Genomic DNA, 22142 nt, shown 5'->3' with positions numbered 1-22142 from the left:
AACAAAGCATACGACGATGAAGCGGGCAGAGAGCGATGACGAACACGTCCTTCACACCCGCGGCCGAAAGCAAAAGTGATTTGTTTACCTCCCAGTCGCGCGGCGCGCGACGATCGGACAAGCAGTTAACTACCGTTCTCCCCTTGTTCGAAGCTTACGACCGTTCCAGCTGCCGCTAGCTACTTCCTATTGTTAAAGGACCGAGGGTTTGTATTACGTATCGGAACAAATTTGGCCTTAATTTCCAACTTTGGAGAAAATACTTACTTCGAAAGGAGAGTAGAGGTCTTTAGCTCCGTTTCTCACCAACAACAAGTCGCGACTGATGCCCATCTCCGGTGTCAGGACGCGTTATAATGTACTTTTTCAGAGAGTGGCAAGCGTTGAATGTAGGTGGCCTGTTTGGCCTGCTGTGATGTTTTGCTTTCTTTTACCACCAGTGTAATGGCTTTTATTCTTTGTGTCTTTTATTAATTGTAGATTAAGTAGTAACCATATAATATCGAAAGGAGTTGTGGCCTACAGTAGACCAACTTATTATACCTAGGTAGTACTACTACCTACCTATATACAGGCCTATTGACTCGATGTCAAAAGTCTGAGCCAGACGATGATTACTAGGTATACTGACTTGGTTTGAATTTATTTTGGCATTTTATTGTACGATTACTTAAACGAATCACGATACTGGGCGATATTTAATGACCTAGCTAAATGAGTTAAGAATACGCCTATGCGTAGGAAACCTAGCTACTAGGCTACCTATCGTAAACACTAGGGCTAGGCTACCTTCACGTACAAATAGCCTAAACAACCATTTCTGCCCCCCAAAATGAAAGGAAAATCAAACGATTTCCATTAAAACTATCCACTTACCACAAACACGTAAAACGTCGCATGAATGTCAGGTACGATGTTATTTTAGGGGAAATTCCGACATTGACAATTTGACAGTCAGGTGATGTTCGTGTGTGGGAATACCCCTTGTTTAGCCAACGTGTTCGGACTGACGTCTCTAACCTCGGCAAGCTCTTAGAAGTAATTCCAGTAAGTCGTCACCTGTCCTTGGACTGCATCAAGACTCGTTTTTTGTTTAATTAATAAAGTCCTGTTTTATATTTGATCAAATAGAATTTCAAAATGTTGCTCACTTTGTGTTGATATCATTTGCAATGGTGATTAAGTCGAAGCCTTGACGACCATTTCGCACAAACTGTTTTGAGGGTAATGAAAGCAAATATCACGATGGCACAGTTTCATAAAGAAAAAAATGTAGAGGTAACTTTCATATTAAACCAATATGAATGAAGCATTTTCTGCAAGCACCTCATAACTTGATGGCTTTATACTTGGCAAAATAGAATTTCAGATTTCCTTTTAAAATTTATTAATGTTAAGAACTAACTTAAGTCTAAGCCTTGATGATCATTTAAATTAAATCGTATTTTAATAAGGAATTTTCTGCAAGCATCACTTGAGCGAATAATTTTTTATAAAATAGTTAAAAACAAAATGATGGTTATTTAGAGGGGAAAATACACCAGGCGAGGCTTGAAATCATAATGAACCTTATAGTTCCCATTTTTGATAGGTTAAATCTAATGGTGATGGCCAGTGAATATATAGCCTACAAAGATGTATGGAAAAAAGTAATGCTAGAAATTGAAGACAGAGTAATAAACTGTCAACAGCTAGATTGAGGAGGGAAAGATTTTAGGTAAAAATAGAAAATGGATTAAGAACAATCATTGCTGACTATAGAAGTGACAGTCTCATCAAGATAAGGTAGAATATTTTAACAGGCTATTGGCTTGAATATTTATATTTCTTAAAATGTGTATAGTCAGTTTTGTAAGCGAGTCAATGAGTAATGTATCAGGTAATCATTACAAGGGTTATCCACTAAATTACCAAAGAGGAGAGCCTCGACTAGGTTTGCTTTTATGGTGTTTTTATGTTGCATGGAACCAGTGGTTATTTAGCAACGGGCCCCCAACAACTAGGTAAACCTTTCTAGAATTAATGAAAACCTTTCCTTTCCTTTCACTTTGACAATGTCATCCGTGCTCTCAAAATATTCCAGTACTAAATTGTGCTTGTACAGTGGTACCTCGTTTGTCGAACATTTCATGTCGAACTTTCCGTTTTTCGAACAAAATATTCTAGAAAATTTTGTATCGTTTGTCGAACAAATGCTCGTACTTCGAACTGACTGATTATCTAGTTTATACTTGTACTCGACGCCTACTGGGTCTTACTAGTTAAACTGTATTATTTTTTTTTAATTTAAAATGTATAGTTTAATTATAACAATATTTGACAAAATACCTAAAAGTATAAAGCATTTAGTATAAAATTTAGCTTTCAATATAACATTTAGCATAAAAGATGTATAAAATCGTACGTAACAGCTGACTTGAGACTGAATGAGGGAGCTTGATATGTTGAGGAGAGAGGAAGAGAGAGTTGAAATAATAGAGTTAAAATATTGCTGTATGTATGTTAAAGCAATAACAATTCACATAAAAAGGGAATTTCTTAATAAATTTAACGTAATGATAAAATATGAAAACAATACAGAAAAAGAGAGAAAAAAAGTCTTAATTGAGCAAGTGTTTGGTGCGCCGAGTGAGACGGTCTATTTGAACAATATCAACAAATTAGTAAATGAAAGAACAAAGCTTATCACAATAAATATTTAGCACAAATGATTAACGAAATCATTCGTCATTGCGGTGATACACAGCTAACTTGAGGTAGAGGGAGGCAGCGTTTTTATTTTTTAGGAATAATGAATGAGTGATTTTAAGTTATAGTATGCACATAAAAGCAGTACCAATTCACATAAAAAATAAAATGTTATTTCACAATAAATTTAACATAATGATAAAATATGAAAATAATCAAATGCAATACAGAAAAAAAAAAAAAGTCTTGAGCCAGTGCTCGGTGCGCAGAGTGAGTCTAGTTGAACCAAGGTCTAGTAGAGTGTTTCTCAACCTTTTTACCTCAGGGCGCATCTATGAATTAACAGAAACTTTGGGGCGCAACTTTGATTTTAAATAATGGAGAAAAATACTTATGAAATTTGAATTTATTGTGAAGTCTCAGAAACTTTAGATTGCTGGTACGGTTATACTTTCTTCCTGAGATGATCTCTTACTTTTTTTTTTTTGTGCATAGCGTTCAAACACATTTTAAAATGTGTGTTTTTTTTATATGCTGCATATTTTGATTTTATTTTAATTGTCTTTTTCCTCACTTATTCCTTTGGGACTGCTTTCTTGCAAATGCCCCTCGGTCTATAGCAGTTGAGGTTAATAATAAATAATAAGAATAATAATAATAATAATAATAATAAATAATAATAATAATAAAATAATATAATGCTAGCTAAAGAAGGAAACTGAAGGAATGATAACAGCGGCACAAGATCAGGCCCTAAGAACCAGATTATGTTCAAAGTATGATAGACGAAATAACATCTCTTCCATATGTAGGAAGTGCAATACGAAAAATGAAACCATAAACCACATAAGCAAGTGAATGCCCGGCACTTGCACAGAACCAGTACAAAAAGAGGCTAATTCAGTGCAAAAGCCCTCCACTGGAGCCTGTGCAAGAAACATCAGCTACCTTGCAGTAATAAGTGGTACGAGCACCAACCTGAAGGAGTGTAGAAAACGATCAGGCAAAGATCCACTTCTGGGGACATATGGTATCAGAACGGATAGGGTGATACGTTGCAAACAGACCAGACGTGACGTTGATTGACAAAAAGTCAAGAAGAAAGTATCACTCATTGATGTCGCAATACCATGGGACACCAGAGTTGAAGAGAAAGAGAGGGAAAAAATGGATAAGTATCAAGATCTGAAAATAGAAATAAGAAGGATATGGGATATGCCAGTGGAAATCGTACCCATAATCATAGGAGCACTAGGCACGATCCCAGATCCCTGAAAAGGAATCTGGAAAAACTAAGAGGCTGAAGTAGCTCCGGGCCTCATGCAGAAGAGTGTGATCCTAGAAACGGCACACATAGTAAGAAAAGTGATGGACTCCTAAGGAGGCAGGATGCAACCCGGAACCCCACACTATAAATACCACCCACGTCGAATTGGAGGACTGTAATAGAGCAAAAAAAAAAAAAAAAAAAAAAAAAAAAAAAATTATTATAATTATTATTATTATTATTATTTGTAGTAGTAGTAGTAGCAGTAATAGGAAAATAATAGATTTGTATTCTAAAATAACCATTTATTTTTAGATATTACATTTTGCATTGAAGTATCCTAATGAGAAACTTGTGCTTGATGAGAATTAGCAATTTTGTGAATGTTAGGTCTTATATGTGATAAACAATCTAGTCTCAACTCTTCATCAATAGATTTGATATTTGATCTTTTACTTTTAGATGTGAAAAACTGCAATAAAACCGTTAATGCGTTGTTAGCTATTGAAGGATATTCTTCTTTCACTGAAATCCAAAATTGATCGATGGGCACCCGTTTATGCTTGATCTTTATCCCCGATCAGTAGATATAGCGGCCAGCTCTTCTGTTAACGAAAAGCCAACGTCCTCGGTAGAGATATCAGTGAAAGGGTTGCGAATCCAGTCGTACTGCTCGGTATTTATTGAGGGAAAGTAATAATTCAGATTACCTCCCAGAGTCGCTAAATGATCCACTATTAAAGGAATTAAATCGTCTTAATAGCATTTTCTCAGCAAAGGAAACATTTCTAAACACCCTGAACTTGCTTTTCTTTTCCAAATCACTAATTTTTCTGGAATGCTTTGATTCTGTCGGTAGATGAGAGAAGATTTTCATTTCCACTTTGCATAGACATGCTCAGATTATTCAAGTGTTGAAAAATATCAGTCAGATATTCCAATTTTGATGTCCAAAACTCACATTCCAAGAGTCCACAAAATTTACTTTTATTTTCTTTTTTTTTTTTAAATGCCAATAGTTCTTCGCGAAGTTCAAGCACACGACAGAGTACCTTTCCTCTTGACAACCATATCTCACTTCTGTGTGCAATAGCGAGCGAGTGTGTTGTGAATCCATGTTTTCAGAAAGTTGTTCAAATGTACGAGCCTTTACTGGTCTAGTCTTGATGAAATTTACCATTTCGACAACTTGATCAAAAACTTCTTTCAATTTAATACCCAGTGTTCTTGCCATCAGGACCTCTCTATGCAAGAAACAGTGAGTTATCATGTTGGGATTCCTTTGCTTTACAAATGATGCAAGACCTTTCATGGAACCCACCATTGATGGAGCTCCATCAGTACAAATTCCAACACACGACTCCTAGGATAAATTCCATTTCTCAAAATAACTATTCAAAATAAGGAAAATAGCTTCACCTTTAGTAGTGGTAAGCAATTCCTTGCAACAAAGATACTGATTTACTATTCTATCCCCATCAATTTAACGAATAAAAGCCAGTAGTAGTTGCGCTTCGTTATGTCTGTTGATTCATCAACTTGTAGCGCAAAGTATTCATCCTGAAGTTTATTACGACAAACATTTTCCTCAATATCGGTAGATATTTCCAGAATACGCCTATGAACAGTATCATTTCATAGTGGAATTTTACCTAACTGTTTCTCTGCATCATCTCCTAACAATAGTCTTCACCATCTTTCTGCAAGCGGGCAAAATAATAGATTCAGCAAGAGTATGTGACTTCATCTTTACGGCAACCATTTCCGATACTTCATAAGATGCAATTTGAGCTTTTTCAGACAACGTTACTCTACTTTAAAAAGGAAATGCTTGCTTTGTTTGTTGCTCAAGTAGTCTTTTGAAATAATTTACGTCTTTTCCTTGAAGAGTGCAATGCGATATTTGAAAAAGTTTACTTAATTTACTAGGAAGCATCGACTCACTTGACATTTGCAACCACAAACCAAACACAATGGGAAAGGCTGATTTTCATCTCCAGTCCACGTGAAGCCAAAACTTAAATAACTTTTGTCGTATTTCCGATTAGGTGGTCTAATCTTAATTTTCTTACTGGACACTTCATTTCACTATAGAAATGAAAAGGAAAATTAAGGAATTACCTTCCAGTTTAAAATATCAAATATCGAAGACTTGACTCAGACAGACATAGAAACACATATTCGGTGTCTGCAAAATTTATGAAAATAATAACAGATATTTTAAACATTAGAATATAATTTTCCTATTGGGCGCCCGGCCGCACAGGTTGAGAAACGCTGGTCTATATAGTTGAACAATATTAACATAATAGTAAATGAAAGAACAAAGTTTTTCATAAAATTTAGCACAAACGATTAACGATTGCGGTGTTATACTGCTAACTTGAGGTAGAGGGATGTAGCGTTTATATTTTTTAGGAATAATGAATGAATGATTTTAAGTTATAGTGCGTCGTGGTATTGTTGAAGTGAAGAGGAGACAGTAAAATCTTTACTATAATATGTACATGAAAGCAGTACCAATTCACATAAAAATTAAAATTTTATTTCACAATAAATTTAACGTAATGATAAAATATGAAAACAATCAAGTGCAATACAGAAAAAAAAAGTCTTAAGTGAGCCAGTGCTCGATGCGCCGAGTAAGACAGTCTAGTAACTAGTTGAACCAAGGTCTAGAGAATATAGGGTCTTGTCACGCGCAGCTTAAACTGGGGTAAAGGATTAAACGGCTAGGTGCGTGACGTCACAATAACCACAGCCAGGCCCCTTAACCTATAGTAATCCTGCCTTTACTTCCTCTTTTTTTATTCTTCTAAATACTCTAAGGCTAAGCTATTCGATAATTAAATTACGTCAGATGAAGGTTCTTCATTCTATGATGTTAAAAAAAATAATCATTAAAGATCATTAGAACATTTTCGCCAAATAACATTGAAATTGTAGAAAACCTACCTTTGCTTTTTTTCCGTTATTAAATACTATTATCTTTTTCCGAAGGAAAGTAATAGTCAGAATAAAAACTGTTTTAATATACTAAATAATCATGAGCTAGTCTTAAAGAACATTCTAAACAATAATGTATATATATTTCTAAATTATACACATTTAACAGATCTCCATAAAATCACATTTTGCACATAAATAGCTATGTCGCTAACTTTATCAATCTATTCACCGCTTTTCTGGAACTACTAATGAGTCTGTTCAAATCTCGAATTCTCACAACTGTACGGCATGGAACAAAATATTTCGACTTCTGAAGTTATTTGGATATGACTGCTAATTATATCTGCTAATTTAATCATCGCTCCTTTTAAGGCTGTTAAAACATTTTCCCCCCATGGTGAGAATCAAACATCTTATCCATATATTTCAAATGATCAAGAATACTAGGTTTCATTAGTTTCCCCTCACTAAAGCTTCTGGCACCAATCTTTGTGTCATCTTCCTTTGTTACTTACTATTGCTCCTAAATGTTCTAGTTGCGAGCAATGAACCTGCCAACATATCGCAAACCCTATTCTTCTTCTTCTATGGCATCTTCCCCTGTTTGTTCTTCAACTTCATGGTCTTTGAAGTCATCACTTTGATCATCCTTATAAAATTCTGGTAAGCAAATTAAAATTGCTGATAAACTGGGTTCTTTCTGAAGTGAATTTCCTTCATCTTCGAATGATGCGTCTTGCTTGTCAGGGACGTGGGAAAATGAGGCGGACGTTACATTTTCATGTTGCAGTTTTAAACGTTGCTCTTTGAGCCTAAAAGTGTGCTGTCTTTTCCTAAAATGTGAGCTCTGAGACGATGTTTAAATGCAGCTGGTGATGGTGGTGTTGATCGTATGCTCCCTTATGACTTTTGCAACCAAAAAAAGTGCCCCCAATTCAACCTGATTTAGTCTGTAATTTAGAGTATACGTCATGCCAAGTTTTTATTTTGCCATTTTCAGCAAGTTAGACAAAGGATAGAACCTTGTACTCGTAAGCATTTCTTGATGATTTTCTATGTGTTGGCAGTCGAGAATAAAACGGATCAAACTATCAACAAGCTGAATGAAATGGATTGTAATTTTCCAGCACTTCTCTTCAAATATCTTTGGTTGTCGAGGTGACCAAAAGATTATAAGTACTTTTGGACAGCAGTTGCACGGCAAGTTTAACTTTCATTCGTTGCATACCTATAATAACATTGATATGTTTTTCGGAAAGTTTATAAGCTGCAAAGATCACTTCACTCCTCTTTATTAGCTCTCTAATTAGACCATTGTGAGTGTACGTACTACGTTATATACAGTTGCCTTAAAGTGCTCCTTTACCCCATCCCCCTATGTTTCATGAAAATGGTCTGGTAACACAGCAACGAAGCCTGTTTGTTTTGTAACGACAAACGTGAATGGTCGAGATATTGGATGCCAAGCTCATATTTTCTAATCACTACTGTAGACAATGTGTTAATGATATTGATGATATCAGAATAATAGTTTACATTACCATTAAATAAATAGAAAAAATGTATAGTAACAGAGTAATAAATATAGCAATAGTGAAAATCATATTCAGTCCTTACTAATCATAATTGTCAACTTTGTTCCATTCAGGTCCACGTGGCTGCTGCAGGCGTTTGCTGGGATCCTACTTTTGTTCATAGTAGATAATGATTTTCACACCCTCACCGATATCGCTGTGCCTTCGTGGGCGGCGACACAGTGATATCAGTGAAACAAGTTACTGAAGTGAAACTTAACTGTTTCAAATATCTCGTTCAAACATCAAAAAGAAATCATCAATTGTATTTTCATTTTTATGAAAGTAAACTCCACGATGATAATTCGCTGAATAGTGAGGTTCATACGAGTTCATGACAACTATGGTGGTAGTTCGGTTGTTAAAGACCCACTTGACAATGGAATTACCGTGTGTAATGTAATTAAGTGCTTTGTAAGGTATTTCACTTTTAATACTGAATATTTATCTGTATACAATTGGCGATTTGACCTTGCAACCAGATGCACCTTAAATGGGTAGATACATAGAAATAAGAGCTGGATTGAATTGCTTTTGCTTTCAGTATTTGTCAGGTTTTGATTTTATTTCTTTACATTTAGCTTAAATGGCTAAAATTTCTCCCCTCATTTGAGCTGGTCCTTGGTCATAATCATTGCTAAAAAGTATAAATTGTTTATAAGTATAAATTATTTACTAGTGAGTATTAATATAGTATTTTAATAAAACTTAAATACTTTCAGGCCTAGAAGCAGTATTGGAGTCTCCAAATCACTGATAACTACTTAGTGGAGGCAGAATTGAAATCTCCAGGGATGTAGATAACTACTAACTAGAGGCAGTATTGGAGTCTCTGTGACCTGGAGACTCCAATGCTGCCTCCAGTAAGTAGTTATCTGTGACCTGGAGACTCCAATGCTGCCTCCAGTAAGTAGTTATCTGAGACCTGGAGACTCCAATGCTGCCTCCAGTAAGTCGTTATCTGTGACCTGGAGACTCCAATGCTGCCTCCAGTAAGTAGTTATCTGTGACCTGGAGACTCCAATGCTGCCTCCACTAAGTAGTTATCTGTGACCTGGAGACTTCAATGCTGCCTCCACTAAGTAGTTATCTGTGACCTGGAGAGTCCAATGCTGATGCCATGGCCATCCAAAGTAAGTTACGTTATCTACATCCCTGGAGACTTCAATGCTGCCTCCTGTAAGTAGTTATCTGTGACCTGGAGACTCCAATGCTGCCTCCAGTAAGTAGTTATCTACATCCCTGGAGACTTCAATGCTGCCTGTCCTGTAGTTATCTGTGACCTGGAGGACTCCAATACTGGCCTCCAGTAAGTAGTTATCTACATCCCTGGAGGACTTCAACTGTCTGCCTCCACTAAGTAGTTATCATGTGACCTGGAGACTCCAAATACTGCCTCCAGTAAGTAGTTATCTACATCCCTGGAGACTTCAATGCTGCCTCCACTAAGTAGTTATCTACATCCCTCTTGGAGACTTCAATGCTGCCTTCCAGAAACAAGTAGTTATCTACATCCCTGGAGACTTCAATGCCTGCCTCCACTAAGTAGTTATCTGTGACCTGGACACTTCAATGCTGCCTCCAGTAAGTAGTTATCTACATCCACTGGAGACTTCAATGCTGCCTCCAGTAAGTAGTTGGATCTGTGACCTGGAGAGACTCCAATGCTGCCTCCAGTAAGTAGTTATCCCTACAATCCCGAGGGACGTCAATTGCTGCCTTCCAAGTAAAGTAGTTTATCCCTACATCCCTGGAGACTTCAATGCTGCCTCCAGTAAGTAGTTATTCTCCCTGGAGGGACTTTCCAATGTGCCCTCCCATAAAGGTAGTTATCTTTGACTTCGGAACACTCCCAACCTGCTGCCTCAGTAAGTAGTCATCTACATCCCTGTATGACTTCAATGCTGGCCTCCACTAAGTAGTTATCTGTGACCTGGACACTTCAATGCTGCCTTCCAGTTAAGTAGTTATCTAACATCCCTGGTAGACTTCAATGCTGCCCCCTCCAGAAGTAGTTTATCCCCCCAAAAAATTCCCTTTAAACCCATTTTTCCCCCCCCCCCCTGGGGGGGGGAGGGGAACTTGAATATGCTGCCTCCCACTAAGTAGTTTTATCTGTGACCTGGACACTTCAATTCTGCCTGCCCAGTAAGTTAGCTATCTTACATCCCTGGAGACTTCAATGCTGCCTCCACTAAGTTAGTTATCTGTGTCCTGGAGACTCCAATTGCCTTCCCCTCCAGTAAGTAGTTATCTACATCCCCTGGAGACTTCAATGGCTGCCCTCCAGTAAGTAGTTATCTACAATCCCTGGAAGACTTCAATGCTGCCTCCAGTAAAGTCAGTTATCTACATCCATGGAGACTTCAATGCCTGCCCTCCACTAAGTAGTTATCTACATCCCATGGAGACTCGAATGCTGCCTCCAGTAAGTAGTTTATCTTGTGACCTGGAGAGTCCAATGCTGCCTCCCACTAATTAGTTATCTACATCCCTGGAGACTCAATGCTGCATTCAGACAGTTAGGTATCCCTGGGGTGACCTGGAGACTAATGCTGCCGCCAGTAAAGGTAGTTATCTAAATCCCTGGACCACTTCAATGTGCCTCAGGAAAGTAGTTATCCTACATTCCCTGGAGACTGAATGCCTGCCTCCAACTACGTATTTATCTGTGCCTGGACCACTCAAATGCGCGCCTCCAGTTAAGTAGCTATCTACCCATACCTGGAGACTTCAATGCTGCCTCCATAGTAAAGTTTATCTGTGAACTGGAGACTCCATGCTTCCTCCAGTAAGAAGTTATCCCTACACCCTGGAGACTTCAATGCTGCCTCCAAGTAAGTAGTTATCTACAAGCCCTGGAGACCTTCAATGCTCCTCCAAGTAAGTTTAGTTATCTACATCCATGGAGGACTTCAATGCTGCCTCCACCTAAGGGTAGTATCTACATTCCCTGGAACTCGAATGCCTGCCTCCAGAAGTAGTTATCTGTGACCTGGACGATCCAATGCTGCACGCCACTAAGTAGTTATTAACCCATCCTGGAGGACTTCAATGCTGCCTCCAGTAAGTAGTTATTCTGGTGACCTGGAGACTCCAATGCTTGACCTTCCAGTAAGAGTTATCTACATCCCTGGTGAGACTTCCAATGCTGCCCTTCCAGTAAGTAGTTGATCTTGCAATCCCTGGAGACTTCCAATGCTGCCTCCAGTAAGTGAGTTCATCTACATCCCATGGAGACTTCAATGCTGCCTCCACTAAGTAGTTATCTGTGATCCCTGGAGACTCCGAATGCTGCCTTCCAGTAAGTAGTTAATCTGTGTTAACCCTGGAGAGTCCAATGCTGTTACCTCCAGTAAGTAGTTATCTACCATCCCTGGGTGGGGACTCCGAAATGCTGCCGTCCAGTAAAGTAGTTATCTGTGACCTGGAGGACCTCCAATGCTGCCTTCAAGTAAGTAGTTATCTAACATCCCACTGGAGGACTTCAATGCTGCCTGACCCGTAAGTAGTTATTCTGTGACCTGGAGACTCCAAATGCTGCCTCCCAGTAAGTAGTTAAATCTAATCCCTGGAGACTTCAATGCTGCCTCCATTCCGTATTATCTAACGTCCATGGAGACTTCAATGCTGCCTGCCACCTAAGGTATTTTATCTACATCCCTGGGGACTCCGAATGCTGGCCCCAGTTACGTAGTTAATCTTGACCTGGAGAGTCCAATGCTTGCCTCCACTAAAGTAGTTATCTACTCCTGGAGACTCCCAATGGCTGCCTCCAGGTAATAGTTATCTGTTACCTGGAAAAAGACTTTTCAATGTGCTTGCCTCCAGTAAGTAGTTATCTACATCCCTGAGACTTCAATGCCCTGGCCTCCAAAAGTCGTTATCTACATCCCTGGAATACTTGAATGCTGCCTTCCAGTAAGTAGTTTATCTGTGACCTGGAGGGGACTTCAATGCTGCCTTCCAGTTAAAGTAGTTCTTATCTACATCCCTGGAGACTTCGAATGCCCTGCCTCCACTAAGTAGGTTATCTGTGACCCTGGAGACTCCAATGTCTTCCTCCAGTAAGAAGTTTCTACCCATCCCTGGAGACTTCCAATGCCTGCCATCCAGTAAGTAGTTATCTACATCCCTGGAGACTTCCAATGCTGCCGCTTCCAGTAAAAGTAGTTATCTACATCCATGAGACTTCAATGCTGCCTCCCACCTAAGGTATTTATCTACTCCCTGGAAGACCTTTTTCTAAAAATGCTGCCTCCAGTAAAGTAGTTTAATCGTTACCTGTAGAGTCCCAATGGCTGCCTCCGCTAGTAGTTATCTTACCCCCCCAGCCTTGGAGACTCCAATGCCTGCCTCCAGTACGTAAGTTGTCGTGTACCTTGAGACTTCCAAATGCTGCCTTTCATAGGTAGTTATCCTACATCCCTGGAGACTCCGCAATTCTGCTTCCGTAGTTAGTTATCCTTGTGCCTGAGACTCCAATGCTGCCTCCAGTAAGTAGTTATCTACATCCCTGGAGACTTCAATGGCTGCCTCCAGCTAAGTATGTTATCTGTGACCTGGAGACTCAATGCTGCCTCCAGTAAGTAGTTATCTACATCCCTGGGATGGCTCCATGCTTCCTCAAGTAAGTAAGTTATCTTACATCCCTGGAGACTCGAATTGCTGCTTCCCGTATAGTTATCCTTGTGACCTGGAGAAACTCCAATGCTGCCTCCGTAACGTAGTTTATCTACATCCCTGGAGACTTCCAATGCTTGCCTCCACTAAAGTAGTTTATCTTGGACCTGGACTCCCATGCTGCCCTCCAGTTAAGTAGTTTATCTTACTCCCTGGAAGACTCCCAATTCTGCTTCCAGTAAGTTGTTTATCTTGTGGACCTGGGACACCAATGCTGCCTCCAAGTAAGTTGGTTTATTTCTACCATCCCTGGAGACTTTCAATGCTGCCTCCATAAGTAGTTTCTGTGACCTTGGAGACCTCCAATGCTGCCTCAAGTAAGTATTCTTGTGCATCCTGGTAGACTCCAATGCTGCCCCTCCATTATAAGTTATCTGTGACCTGGAGAACTCCAATCCTGGCCTCCATAAGTAGTTATCTTACAATCCCTGGGATACTCCAAAGCCTTCCTCCAGTAAGTAGTTATCTGTGACCTGGACTAGCTCCAATGCTGCTCCACTAAGTAATTTATCTACATCCCTGGAGACTTCAATGCCTGCCTCCACTAAGTATTTATCTGTGACCTGGAGGAACTTCAATGTGCTTCTAGTAAGTAGTTATCCCTACATCCCTGGAGGACTTCTTCAATGCTGCCTCCCAGTAAGTTAGGTTATCTGTGACCTGGAAGACTCCCAATGCCTGCCTTCCATAATTAATTTTCTCTACATCCCTGGATTCTTACAATGCTGCCTCCAAACTAAGTAGTTTCCCTGTGACCTGGAGACTTCGAATGCTGCCTCTAGTAAGTAGTTATCTAACATCCCTGGAGACTTCAATGCTTCCTCCCTTAAGTAGTTTTCTGTGACCCTGGAGACTCCAATGCTGCCTTCAGTAAGTAGTTACTCCATCCTGCTGACCTTCAATTCCCTGCTCCCTAGGTAGGTTAATCTTGTGACCGGAAGACTCCCATTGCTGTCCTCCGTAAGTCTTTCTAAGATCCCTGGAGACCTTCAATGCTGGCCCTCCATAGTAGTTATATGTGACCTTGAGACTTCCAATTTCTGCCTCCCAGTAATGAGTTATCTACATCCCTGGAGACTTCAATGCTTCCTCCAGTAAGTAGTTATCTACGTCCCCTGGAGACTTCGATGCTTGCCTCCACTCAAGTAAGTTATCTGTTGAACCTGAGACTCCAATGCCTGGCTTCTAAAAGTAAGTTTATCTTACAATCCCTGGAGAGTTCAATCTGCCCTCCACTAAGTAAGTTTTATCTGTGAACTGGAGAACTCCAATGCTGCTTCTAATAAGTAGTTATCTACATCCCTGGAGACTTCAATGCTGCCTCCACTAAGTAGTTATCTGTGACCTGGAGACTCCAATGCTGCTTCTAGTAAGTAGTTATCTACATCCCTGGAGACTTCAATGCTGCCTCCACTAAGTAGTTATCTGTGACCTGGAGAGTCCAATGCTGCCTCCACTAAGTAGTTATCTGTGATCTATATTCCTCAAGACTTTGATGCTTCTCTCCAGTAAGTAGTTATCTATATTCATTGAGACTTCAATGCTGCCTCCAGTAAGTAGTTATCTATATTTATGGAGACTTCAATGCTGCTCTCCAGTAAGTAGTTATCTCTATAGATGGAGACTTCAATGCTACTCTCTAGTAAGTAGTTATCCATATTCCTGCATATCTTCCTATTTCCATTGATGCATTATTTCGTAAACTGGCCCACCTCAAAGTTTACCCAGCTTGATTAGCTGCATATTGATATATTTACCTGTCTAATAAGGGTTAAGTAGTTGTGCATATTTCTGGAGACTTCAATGCTGCTTGCTCTTTAGTAAGTAGTTATCTATATACCTGGAGACTTCAATCCAGAACAGTGTTTAGTCTCTATTAAAACACATCAAATATATTGCGGCTTCATATTAAATCATCAAGGATATAGAACCCTAGACTAAGTTTATGAGTCATTCGATGAACGTCCTGCTCAAGATGTAGGCCTAAGCCAAGGTCAGAAGAATCTGGCCTTTTATTACATAACCAATGACATACATTATATAAATTGTGGCCTCGGCCTAAATTCTTGAGGGCTGAAGACAAAGAGACTACGTCAGTGTCAGTCATGGTATTCCAATGTCAGACATAGGCCTAGGCCAAGGTCCAAAGAATCCAGCCTCGGGGTCTCTACACTACCTTCAGTGCAGTGTGTGTATGTAAAACATCTTTCTCTTCTGATATGTAGGTTTGGTTGGCGTTGACCTGCTAAAGATGTCCATGATTGACAGGAAAAGCACCAAAAGAAGGAACAAAAAGTTTGTGCATCCTGTTACTTTACTTTTAAAAACACTTTCATCTCATAATTATATCATGAGCTGTCAGGAAGCTTTATCTGCATCTTATAATCATATATAATAAGTTGTAAAGGATTTCATTGCTTCAAAAGGAAAATTAAGGTTGGTGACATGTCAGTCGAATCAAATTTACTCAGAAAATCAAATAACTGGTTAATCATTTGTAGAAGCCTTTTGGCTACCACGTCAAGGGCAACACTAAATTCTGTTAGTCCTAAGTACTGCTGCTTTCTAATCATGAGGAAAATGAATGAGTTAGGTGCTATGACCAAATCAAAACCCCCTCCCAAAAAAATCAAGAACAAGAAACAAGATATTAAAATATGAAGGGTTGACCTTTAAGCACAGGCAAACAGAACTTATTGATATTAACAAAATAGTAAATGAAAGAACAAAGCTTTTCACATTAAAATTTAGCACAAATGATTAACAAAATCATTCGTCATTGCGGTGATACACAGCTAACGTGAGGTAGAGGGAGGTAGCGTTTATATTTTTTCGGAATAATGAATGAATGATTTTAAGTCATCGTGCTTCATGGTATTGTTGAGGAGAGAAGAAGAGACAGTAAAATCTTTACTATAATATATGTACTAATAGCAGTACCAATTCACATAAAATATATTTCCCAATAGATTTAACAATGATAAAACATGAAATCAAATGCAGTATGAGAGAGAGAGAGAGAGAGAGAGAGAGAATTATAAAATTTTTGACACAGCCAAGCGCCGGAGAGAGAGAGAGAGAGCGGCTCTGCTTCCCATTGACTTATCAGCTGATCTGGGATGATTATTCAACCATTTCTTACACTTACACTCGATCTGCTCAAATCACTTTTATTTTTGTTACAGGAAAATACCAGTCTAGTGATAATTGCTTTTTGCAATTTTTGTACTACTGTAAAAGTAACTCAGCTCTGTAATTAACAAACTGGCGCTGCTTTCAGCTTCTGCATGCCTTCGATTGTTTGTTTAAGCGGCTTCCTTGGGATAATTTATTTTATCTCTTTTTTTCCTTTTCTTGCATTCTTGACTTATTATTTATTTGTTTGCAAAATCCTCACGTTTGTTTTAAAAGTCTGCCGTTTGCCAACAGTAAGTTGATGTATTGTGGTATAATCTCTTTCGTGCAATTAAGAACCAAGTGTAAATGTAAGTGTTTACATAATAAAAATATGGAATGTTAGTCCATATATATAAAAGTCTAAAACTAAAGAGGTCAACCAGATTGCTTGCAGGAATGTGATCAGACTAGAGACGCTAAAGATGACGTATACAATAAGTATGTAGGCTAAGATAACATGCCGTCACCTGTAGTCATTCAATTGTTTATAAACATTAGTCCAAGCTCCTTGCTTGAGACAACTACCGCCTACGTGATCTGTAGCGTCTCATTTGATTGTGTGTTCGTATGAAACTATGTCATTGTATGTATGTTCATATGTTCGAACTACTGTCTGTTCCTGCATAACTTGTAACAGAGATGGTAGACAAGCAGAACAGTGTTAGCTATCGTCATTAGAAGACCTGTACCTCTTTACCTAAGCTTTATCATGTAGAGGAATAGGATTAGCCATCATCATTGGCAGAAGCGATCAAGCTATCGTTATTAGAAGACTTGTACAATCATATCTGATCTTCAGCATATAAAACTTCAGAAGAAATTATATCTATTTTTATACTTAGTGTTTTCTACAAGAACCTCACCGAACCATGAGTTTAACACATCGTCGTAAAGATAATACCGACTTCGTAAGTGATCTACAAAACCCCAGACACTCCACTGAAGATGGAAGTGCAATACCAACCGACTTAGCGTATAGATTATCGCAAGTCTAACATTACCTCATAGGGCGCCTTATCATACAAGGCACAAGCCCTAATATTGGTGGCAGCGGTGGGATAACATGCCGTCACCTGTAGTCATTCAATTGTTTATAAACATTAGTCCAAGCTCCTTGCTTGAGACAACTACCGCCTACGTGATCTGTAGCGTGTCTCATTTGATTGTGTGTTCGTATGAAACTATGTCATTGTATGTATGTTCATATGTTCGAACTACTGTCTGTTCCTGCATAACTTGTAACAGAGATGGTAGACAAGCAGAACAGTGTTAGCTATCGTCATTAGAAGACCTGTACCTCTTTACCTAAGCTTCGTAAGTGATCTACAAAACCCCAGACACTCCATTGAAGATGGAAGTGCAATACCAACCGACTTAGCGTATAGATTATCGCAAGTCTAACATTACCTCATAGGGCGTCTTATCATACAAGGCACAAGCCCTAATATTGGTGGCAGCGGTGGGATAACATGCCGTCACCTGTAGTCATTCAATTGTTTATAAACATTAGTCCAAGCTCCTTGCTTGAGACAACTACCGCCTACGTGATCTGTAGCGTGTCTCATTTGATTGTGTGTTCGTATGAAACTATGTCATTGTATGTATGTTCATATGTTCGAACTACTGTCTGTTCCTGCATAACTTGTAACAGAGATGGTAGACAAGCAGAACAGTGTTAGCTATCGTCATTAGAAGACCTGTACCTCTTTACCTAAGCTTTATCATGTAGAGGAATAGGATTAGCCATCATCATTGGCAGAAGCGATCAAGCTATCGTTATTAGAAGACTTGTACAATCATATCTGATCTTCAGCATATAAAACTTCAGAAGAAATTATATCTATTTTTATACTTAGTGTTTTCTACAAGAACCTCACCGAACCATGAGTTTAACACATCGTCGTAAAGATAATACCGACTTCGTAAGTGATCTACAAAACCCCAGACACTCCATTGAAGATGGAAGTGCAATACCAACCGACTTAGCGTATAGATTATCGCAAGTCCTAACATTACCTCATAGGGCGCCTTATCATACAAGGCACAAGCCCTAATATTTGGTGGCCAGCGGACCAGAAGAACTCTACACGTCGTACGAAGAAAAAACAGAATAATAAAATCATGAAGTCAACGACGCCGAAAGCAGCAGAGTTCTTCAAGCAACCTAGATCATCATTAGTGAGCGACTTCGGAAAACAACAAGATTCGTCAAGCAACTTAGTATCTCGTTAGTGAATAACTTCAAGAAACAAAAAACCGAGCGTGTCCTTTTTCCTACGGCAACGGAAGCTTCGTCTCTCATTAGAATCATTCAAGAAAACATCGTTAGTGAGCGTTTCCGGCACTGCAAGAAACAAACCGAACCGCGTCTGCAGCATCGGATTTTTAAGGGCTCGAATCATCGAAACAACGCGCACTGGGGGAAACTGAAGCCAAACCAGGTCGTCCGCTAAATAGAGAAGGAGGACAATGGCGTGTGTCGTTATCGGAACACCGGGTTGACTTCCCACAAAGCAAGCTAAGTACAATTTTTTATTCATTGGAGTAACTTTGAGTGTTTCCTTTACAGGTAGAATTTCGTTATTCCTGTGGCTGAAGTTACGAGACATTCTTAATCTTACTTTTTTACAGAAATTATCTATATCATTGAGATTTCGCTACTGCGAGTTTTTATCTTTGAGTGTCTGTTTCCAGAAGTTCTACTGAAATATCATAAATCATATACTATGTTAATTTTTATCATTTTGGGTGATTATTAATCCCTTACGTAACAAATCATATTAAACAGTGAATATGCGTTTACGCAGTGGACGTCTGTATTTATACAGATGCATGGATAGGGGCGTCGTTAAGCACCGTAGTGATTAGAAAACACACAAAACACAAGTGGAACTCCCGTACAAATCTATATAAATTAGAGGTAACACTATTTCGGGTCATGACAATAAATGCTCCTTTGCAAAAGTCCCGATCGCAGTTTTAGCCTTGAGTTTTTTGAGTTATATAAAATATCGAACCTCAATGACTCAACTTAACTTTAAAAATATGGCTGGATTGCAAGGAATAACATGTCTGTAAAAAACTTTCATCAGGCTAAACGCGCTGACCAGGATCCCTCACTATTTCAAATTTTAGCAAAGAAATGAAGTACAAACAGTTGAAAAATTGAATACAGTAGAGATAACTTGTCTTATTAGTAATCGCTCAGTTCCTAATAGTTCATCATTCATTGCTTTATACGTAACCAGCAACATAATGCTAAAAAACACACAATAACGTTGCCGATGGTAATAAAGAGAAGGATCCTAATTATTACAAAAAGAAATAGAAACAGTAGCCCGTTCAGAATCAAACAAGCAAACTCGGTGACTGGGTCACCTAGTCAAGCGGTCAAGGTCAGTCAAAAAACTGCCGAAGTGTTCAAAGCAAAGCAAATTCCACACAATAAGCGACTCTAGCAGAGTGGGGAAAAGCGATGTTGGTTCATACATACCGATATCTTTTTGAACTAAAAAGGATTTTTCCTATGCATCACACGACAGTATCAAGTAATCAGAGCAGGTTCTTCTAGTAATTTTAATACATTAAGTTATAATAAATATGGTGGATTAAGCCCGACTGTACGCGCCTAAAAATTAGAATATCTTATTTATTCCTTTAGTACAATTAATTACCAGTATTTACGGACTCACCGTCTGTTGTTCGAACTTCCCTAATGAGAAGTCCGGATAAGCGAGCGTTTACAGATACCTCTATAGTTATAAAAAACATTGATCTGTATCTAGTGTAATTGTAAGATTCAATGTAAGATAAACACGCTGATTACTCTCTCTCTCTCTCTCAGACACACTCACACTATCGATTCCTTTGATTATATTTGTACCTAATGGAAACAAAATTTATTTTGTTATCAACCTTTGCATACTGCGAACCAATTCGGTTTTGGCTCTAAGGGTTCCAGTCTCTCCTCCCTCCTTCCATTCCCCTGCTGGCCGGCGCCATTCTAACCAGTTCGTAAATCGTATACAGAAAAAATAAAATTGAGAAAATTTTACTTCATATAACGTACTGATTCATTACTTTACACACTTAATTTAACTTCAAAACACATTTATAACAGGAAAAATATGAAAAGGGGGACTTTTTGGGTTGTCTGGAACGAATTATCCTGACTCCCTTTATTTCTTATGGGGATATTTGCTTCACATTTCGAACAAATCATACTTCGAACAGCCTTCTGGAACGGATTAAGTTCAAGTACGAGGCACTACTGTATATTGACTTTGAGAGTTTCCAGCTAATCGGCTTGAAATACGTACAGTACTACGTGTAACGACTAATATGAAGTTTATATAAGCGTTTTTGCTTTTTTTTTATTTTTTTTGTACTGGGTGAAGCCTGCAAATGAGCCTGTTGTCACACAAGAGACTTATTTATACAAAACCTACTGCTGGAGTTATTTGCTAAGCTGTACACACAGTTTCAGTAGTATTATCACCTATTTTTGGTCTGAGTACGATTATTATACGGAATGGAGTATACAGGTGAAACAGAGGGAAATGGGAGGGTCCAAGAATTACTTATCACTACATTTCATCATATTAATGATGGGAACGAAGACTTTCGAACTTCCCTAATGAGAAGTCCGGATAAGCGAGCGTTTACAGATACCTCTATAGTTATAAAAAACATTGATCTGTATCTAGTGTAATTGTAAGATTCAATGTAAGATAAACACGCTGATTACTCTCTCTCTCTCTCAGACACACTCACACTATCGATTCCTTTGATTATATTTGTACCTAATGGAAACAAAATTTATTTTGTTATCAACCTTTGCATACTGCAACCAATTCGGTTTGCTCTAAGGGTTCCAGTCTCTCCTCCCTCCATTCCCCTGCTGGCCGGCGCCATTCTAACCAGTTCGTAAATCGTATACAGAAAAAATAAAATTGAGAAAACTTTTCATTCATAACGTACTGATTCATTACTTTACACACTTAATTTAACTTCAAAACACATTTATAACAAGGAAAAAATATGAAAAGGGGACTTTTTGGGTTGTCTGGAACGAATTATCCTGACTCCCTTTATTTCTTATGGGGATATTTGCTTCACATTTCGAACAAATCATACTTCGAACAGCCTTCTGGAACGGATTAAGTTCAAGTACGAGGCACTACTGTATATTGACTTTGAGAGTTTCCAGCTAATCGGCTTGAAAATACGTACAGTACTACTGTGTAACGACTAATATGAAGTTTATATAAGCGTTTTTGCTTTATTTTTTGTACTGGTGAAGCCTGCAAATGAGCCTGTTGTCATACAAGAGACTTATTTATACAAAACCTACTGCTGGAGTTATTTGCTAAGCTGTACACACAGTTTCAGTAGTATTATCACCTATTTTTGGTCTGAGTACGATTATTATACGGAATGGAGTTATATACAGGTGAAACAGAGGGAAATGGGAGGGTCCAAGAATTACTTATCACTACATTTCATCATATTAATGATGGGAACGAAGACTTTCATAACTCATTCGTGTAGGACTGAGCCTTGGCTCAGATCAAACAGCATAGATGGAATTAGCACTTTACGCAAACACTGCCCATTATGCTCACATTTTCAATATTTTAAATTCGAAATAATTGATTTAGCCCTCAATTTTGTATTGTGTTTAAGAATGATTTGATTTATAAATATCTAAAATGGCCATTTTGCAATTTAGCAGGACTTCTCTACTTGTGGTTTATTTCTGCAGTTATGTAGTCAATTAACTGCTTTTTAAGTGTTTACCAACC

This window comes from Macrobrachium nipponense, chromosome 21 (assembly GCF_015104395.2).
Source record: "Macrobrachium nipponense isolate FS-2020 chromosome 21, ASM1510439v2, whole genome shotgun sequence".
Lineage (NCBI taxonomy): Eukaryota > Metazoa > Arthropoda > Malacostraca > Decapoda > Palaemonidae > Macrobrachium > Macrobrachium nipponense.
This window is presented reverse-complemented; position numbering follows the sequence as displayed.